Source organism: Mchenga conophoros, linkage group LG5, assembly GCF_057382185.1.
Source record: "Mchenga conophoros isolate Kocher_MC1m ecotype Shallow Benthic linkage group LG5, M_conophoros_male_GT1.1, whole genome shotgun sequence".
In the NCBI taxonomy this organism is placed as follows: domain Eukaryota; kingdom Metazoa; phylum Chordata; class Actinopteri; order Cichliformes; family Cichlidae; genus Mchenga; species Mchenga conophoros.
This window is the reverse complement of record NC_140530.1, coordinates 16,292,103-16,298,917: the sequence shown is the minus strand read 5'-3', so window position 1 is coordinate 16,298,917 and position 6,815 is coordinate 16,292,103.

Genomic DNA, 6,815 nt, shown 5'->3' with positions numbered 1-6,815 from the left:
TGATGACAGAGTGATGTTTATTTACAAGGTGGTGGTGGTGGCAAAAACAGGCAACTCAACATGAGCAATTACAAACCTAAACTGGGAGAAACTAAAGACAAACCTGAGACCATACAAAAGGGGTGCGGGGCAGAGAGACGCAGAGACAGGAACGAAACACCATAGAATGCAGAGCTACACGGAGGAACGCAGTGATACATGGATGAACGCAGACGAGCCAACAACGAACACAGACCGACACCCACTAAATATACACACACAAGGTAATCAGGTAATCACACACAGGAGGGAAGAACAGCTGAACCTAATACACCTGGGGACCGGAGGAGACAAGCTGAACACAATAACAGACACAGACCTTCAGAACAGAACAGGAAATCCAGAACACGAGCCTTCAAAATAAAACAGGAAACAGACTGATGTACAACACAACACGGGGACATGAACAGAGCACCAAGGACAGACACAGGTAGGGCTGACAATACACCAAACTTCAGGTTAACCCTAACTAATACAGATCAGAAAAAACGCAAAACGCTGGGTCAACGACCCAGGACCATGACAGTACCCCCCCTCCAAGGGCTGGCACCAGACAGCCAAAAACAAAAACAAACGACCAACCCAGGGCGGGCGGCGGGGGCCCAGGACGGAGGGACCAACACAGAGCAAAACAAGCTCCAGCGGACCGAGGGAATTGTCCAAAACAAAAACACACATGCTGGAGTACAAGGACAAAAACACAGTTCAGGAGGCCGGCCCAGGGGCTGACAGCTCAGAAGTCCAGGACAGTTCATCTTCTGAGGCCGGCCACGTCGGCGACGCAGATCCATAAGCCGACCGAGCGGAAGGCAGCGGTGGCGGAGTGGAGGCAGTTCAGGGGGCCGCCCGTGCACACGGCAGCGGCGGCAACAGGGAAACTGTTCAGGCGGCCGACCGTGCGGACAGCAACGGCGGCGATGACAGAAGTCTGGAGGCCGACCGTGCGGACGGCAACGGCGGCGATAACAGAAGTCTGGAGGCCGACCGTGCGGACGGCAACGGCGGCGATGACACAAGTCTGGAGGCCGACCGCGCGGAAGGCAGCGGCGGCGTCTAGGAGGTCGTCCATGTTGACGATGACGCTCCACCAGCGGCCTGGCAGATGACCGCCGATGTCGAGGCGGCAGTTTGGGACCCGAAGGTGGCGTGGCCGTCGCAGCACCAGACGAGACCGAAGCAGAGGCTGGACCAGACGAGGCAGCTGATGAGGATGCTGAAGCAGAGGCCGGACCAGGCGAAGCTGAAGCAGAAGCCGGACCAGGCGATGCTGACGAGGATGCTGGAGCCGGGCCAGGCGATGCTGAAGACATGAAGGCTGGAGCCGGACCAGGCGATGCTGAAGACGAAGCTGGACCGGGCGAGGATGAAGGCTCGGAGGCTGCAGCTGGCGAGGATGATGAGGCTGCAGCAGGCGACGGCGTGGAAGCCGGAGACTGTAGCGCTGCAGGCGTGGAAGAAGCTGCTGCTGCCCGTGGCGTGGATGAAGCTGCAGCTGGCGAGGATGATGAGGCTGCAGTTGGCAGCTGGACGGGCTCCTCGGGCCCTCCAGCTGACGAGGCAGGAGGCTGGCTAGGTTCTCCTGAACCTCCAGCTGACGAGTCTTGAGGCTGGACGGGCTCCTCGGGCCCCCCAGCTGACGAGACAGGAGGCTGGCTAGGTTCTCCTGAACCTCCAGCTGACGAGGCAGGAGGCTGGACGGGCTCCTCGGGCCCCCCAGCAGGCGAAGCAGGAGGCTGGACGGGCTCCTCGGGCCCCCCAGCGAAAACAGTCTCTGGACCAGTGGGTACCGGGGCCCCTGGAACACACAGGTCAGAACCAGTAGGCGCACGGGCCTCTGGCAGGCACAGTTCAGAACCAGCAGGCGCACGGGCCTCTGGCAGGTACGGGTCAGAACCAGCAGGCACACGGGCCTCTGGCAGGTACGGGTCAGAACCAGCAGGCACACGGGCCTCTGGCAAACACAAGGCAGACTGCAGCTGCACAGAGCATTGACCCAGCTCGGGCAGCGACATGAACAGGTGAAATACAGTGCTTTTCCGGTTGGATGGACTCGACTTGTAATACAGGCGGAGCTGGTGAAGATGGTGGCTGAATAGGTGGCTGAGCTGATAATAAAGCTGATGAGTCTCTTGCCAACAGAGCTATTGACTGAGCTATGGATTGTAACCAAGTGTCTAATAGGTCTGGCTGTGACTGTAATGGAGGTGGCGATTGAGTGGCTAACAGAGCTAGTGGCTGCTGGGCGGCTAACTGAGCTACCTGCTGGGCAGCTGGCTCAACAAACACAGCCCCGGAATAAACAGTCATTCGAGCTGGATGAGGGACCTATATATATATATATATATATATATCATGAATTTAAATTGTATTCATTTTATTAGGACTAAGTTTATGCTAGGTATACCCACCCTGAATGACAGGCGGAAGCCAACATAAATGGCTGTAAGCGCTATGTTTCATGTGTAATAGAGTATATGGATACTTCCTGCTTAGACCCCTTAGACACAGGTGTAAAGCTTGATTTGTGGCTTTCTGGGAACCTTTGGTTACTGGGGAAAATGTGACCCAATAACCAAAGGTCGTGGTTTGTTCCCGTCTTCGCCATTGTGGTGGATGTGGAGGTTGGGATGGGCTTAGGGCGTCTGGAGAATCCCTAGGGACGTTATCCCTGGAGGGCTTAACCCAGGGGTTGTGGTCATAACCTGGTTAGTGGCTCTGGTTGCTCTTAGAGGGTGTTCTCCTTGTGGCTGCGTGCAGCAGGCCTGGGGGAGGGCAGACGTAGGTTACTGCCCTGGTAGCCAGGCTGCCCCCTGAGTGGATCCGGGGCAGGCGTGGGGCTCCGTGCTAGGGCTCTGGCTGGAACTTGGGGGCTTCGGTCCTTGTTGGTGTGTCGCCGAGGATGTGGGCGGGTGGGTGCACAGGGGCTCAGCCCTGGCGCAGGGGGCCTCTGGCGCATCGGCCTAACTAGGGGGCTCTTCAACTGACAAGGAGTTTGATCCATCCTTGCAGGAGTCCACTCTGCAGGTGGGGGAGAGTCATGGGAGAGGTGGAGAATAAACTTAACCTGGGTGCCTACTGTCTTGTGCAGTCTGGGAGATGATTGAATGTTAGGGTGGGTACAGTTTCCTCTGCGTTGGGGTCGGGTGGGCTGCCCCAGGTCCTGTGGGGCTGGGCGGTCCTGCTGCCGTAGACCCCGGTATGGATGGGCCTGGGCTCCCTTGCCTTGGTGGGTGCCGAAGGACGTGGGTACCTACTGGGGTGCGGGTGTGTCACCAGGGTGCAGGGGAGGCATCCCCCCATCCCCTTCTGGCCACCTGTGCCTCAATTTTATTCCACAACTTAGACATCCACATTACTCACACTCTCATAACACATACATATAGGGCCTTGAGGGTGGGCACGTTAACGGCGTCCAGTGGACGGTCTGTGTATTCAACCCCACCTCTGGTGCTCGTGCCCACCTCTCAATTTTAAATCCATGTAGACAATGAGGGTTCTCGGGAGGGGCTGTGCTAACACCTGCTGCTCTCTGGCAGCACCACCATGCTCGCCCGTGTTTTAAATGCACCTTAGAATAACACACAGCCACACTACACATGAGCGAGAGGAGGGAGGTTTGGGGTCTTCACACACCCCTGTTCTCTGCTGGCCATCGGGGTGGGGGGGCTGGATGGAGGTTTTGGCCGTCCGATTGGGATCTGGGATGCGGGGCCTCCCTGCTGCTGCAGAGCCTGGGGCGGTCTGCTTGCCTCCACCCCAAGGGGAAAGGGTAACATCTCCTGGGTCTAGGTGCCGTTTCCCCCCTCCAGGGGTGAGGGTACCTGGACCCAGGGTATAGAGTTTTTTTGGGGAGTGTGATTGTGTGTACAGTGTCCATGTATGTCTATCCCTACGTTGGGTGAGTGCTGAGTATTTGTATATGTGTGCATGAGGGTGGGAATGCATGTTTGTATCTGTGTGTGCCTGTTTGTCTGTGTCTATGTGTCAGGTCAGGTCTTACACTCCACCTATCTGGGAACTCCCAGGCCTATCTCCCCTCACCACACTCCCTGCCGGTAACTGATGCCCTCAGGGGTCGGTGCGTTGGTGGTTCTTGGTGTCCGGGGCTGGGCGCTCAGGTATGTACCAGCTCACTCCCGGTGACTACTTGGCGGGGCCTGGTGCCTGTTGCTCGGTCAGGCCTCTTCTGGGGTAAAGGGGGCCCTCGGGCCTCCAGCCTCTGGGCCTGCGGCTCGGTTCACTCTGGCACAGCTGGCTGCCAGCAGAACCGGCGGGCATGCCACTGCAGCCCCCTCTGGCTTCTGCTCCGTGGCTACTGGGTGACCCCTCATCTGGGGCTCTCCTCAGCTCTTCCCAGGAGGGTGGCATGGATGCCCCTCCAGTGGTCCTCCTTGGGCTCTCGCACTCTGGGGCCTCTGGATGTCTGGGGCCTGGATCTCCTCCATGCCTGCTTCATGCCCTGGGGGACGGGGCTATGGCTCTCTACTTCCTCTAGCAGACCATTACATGGGGAAACCTTTTGAATACAAGCGCGCTGATCCACACAGGTGTGCACACGGGTGTTCACTGTTCATAGACATAAACTACACCTCTATTGGCTGCTATTTCCAAGCACATTGTGCGCTGTCGGTCCTGCTTGCTACACAACAACATTCAATATTTAATATTTACTGCTGTTTACACTTAGCTAGATTAACGTGATGTTGTTGTGTTTAGTATGTTGTTCTGGTTTTTTTCTTTTTTGCTTGTTTTCTCTTCTTTTTCTCTCAACAGGTGATCCAGGAGAGTTTTTTTTCTCTTCTTTCTCTTTTTAAGTGCCCTTTCTCACTGTCCCTCTTCCCTTCTGTTTTTCTTTTCCTTCATCTTTCTTTCTCCCTTGGTTTACAACTGAAAATAAAATAAAATAAATAATAACAACAAAGGTCGATCAAATGGACCAATACGGCAAGGCCGTGATGATCCATTTGGCAAAGTAAATCCATTGGGTATCCTTGTTGGTCTTCAGACAACAATTCTGACGGCTAAAGAACCAAATGGGACAGGCAAAAAGAAAAAAAAAAGTGACCCAACTAGTTGGCAAGTTGTTGTCAGAGATTACTGGCAGCTGTTAAAACTGGTTGCAATGAATACCTCCTTGCACAAGCCTTGATCACCAGTCACCTGTAGTTTGCACAGAGGATGCTGAGTCGTCTGCAAACATTCTCTAGGGAGGCAAACGTTCTTTGCTTCCAGTTTGCATTGACCTTTCACAAGTTTCTCTACAGCTCAGAGAGTACGTGACAAGTGCTTGCAGACATGTTGGCATTTTTCATGCAAACTGTGGGTGGCAGCATCAATCTGCTAGCAGCCAAAACAATTTCAATCAGGCTTTGTTTTGTTGCACCAGGCGACAGGCAGAAACCACTCACCAACTGGCTGTGGAATATATATTTTTCCTAGAAGACTGGAGGTTGCCAGGGAGTCGACGACTGGTCTCTAGGCCTCTGTGACTGTGGATTAACCAAGTTAACTAGCATTAGCTTATTACTTCTGCTTCCAAAAAACAAAAATAAATAAATAAATATTTGACATAGATTAAAATAATTGAGGCGTCCACAAACCAACAGGTGATATTATGGTGGTTATATCAATTTTTTAGGTAACAGCCATCCTCTCTGTAGTATGAATGTCTGCACTCTTTTTAAGGACTACAGTGGTCTAACTGACTGATCCAAATCTATGATAATACTGTTAGAAAGGCTAAACACTGAGACACAGCTCTGTCTCTCAGTTTTTCATTGCCACCACAATAACATCTACAAACATTTCCTCAACATCTCCTTACACTTAACCAGCTGTACTTTCAGCAAAGGGGGAGGAGATTTTTCATTGCTGTCTGTCCATGTGTCCACGTGTGGCACATGAATGGGCTCTGTCTCACGTTTGAGTATGTGGATTTTGCTCACTCGGGGAAATAATTTCTCATGTTTGCATTTACTGACTAAATCACACATCTTTCTTTCAGAAATCGTTTCAGGGGCACAAACAGTTTATCTTCTTTGGAGGTATTTTCTTTTCCAACTCTTTGTATTTCTTTCTTTTTCCTCTACCAGTTGGCTGAAGGTAAGCTGCTGCTTTAACCTTCACTGATAACTGTTTTTTCCCCCACTTAGCTTCTTCTCCTCTTACCACTTTTACCTCCTTTCTTTCTGGGTGCACTTGTATGTACTGATTCCTTTCTTTGTCTGGGTGGCTGACTGGGTCCATAAGGCAAACAGGAGGAATTCAAGTTCATGTGTTTGTTGTTAGTAATGCTATTCTGTTTTTCTATCTAATAGTTGGGGGAGTTTGCGTTAACGTTGCCATATTTTCCACTCCAGATGTTTACAGGTTTTTTTTCTTGGTTTTTTTTTGTGAGCGATTTGTTGAGGATTTGAAGCTGATTTAGTATTGTGATGTGGGTCGACTGTTTTCTTGCTTTGTTTTGTTTTTTCTATGCAAGAGTGATGGATCCTTCCACTTGATTGCAGGCATGAGTAATTGTAGGCTGGATGTTACAGCTTTAGAAATCAGTGGATCAGATTTTTTGCAGAGCTTAAAGGGACAGCTTACCCCACAGTGCCAAATGTTTACCTTTGACCTGCACCATATAATTATATATATCTTTTTCCTTTTTGAGGTTGTATTTGTCATAGAAGGAGCTTTTTCCCCCACCACCAAACTATACCCACCAACGTGTCACTCTGCAGAAGAAGGTTTGTGGATTTTGAGCAACCAGGTCATGATTTCCATTGTGT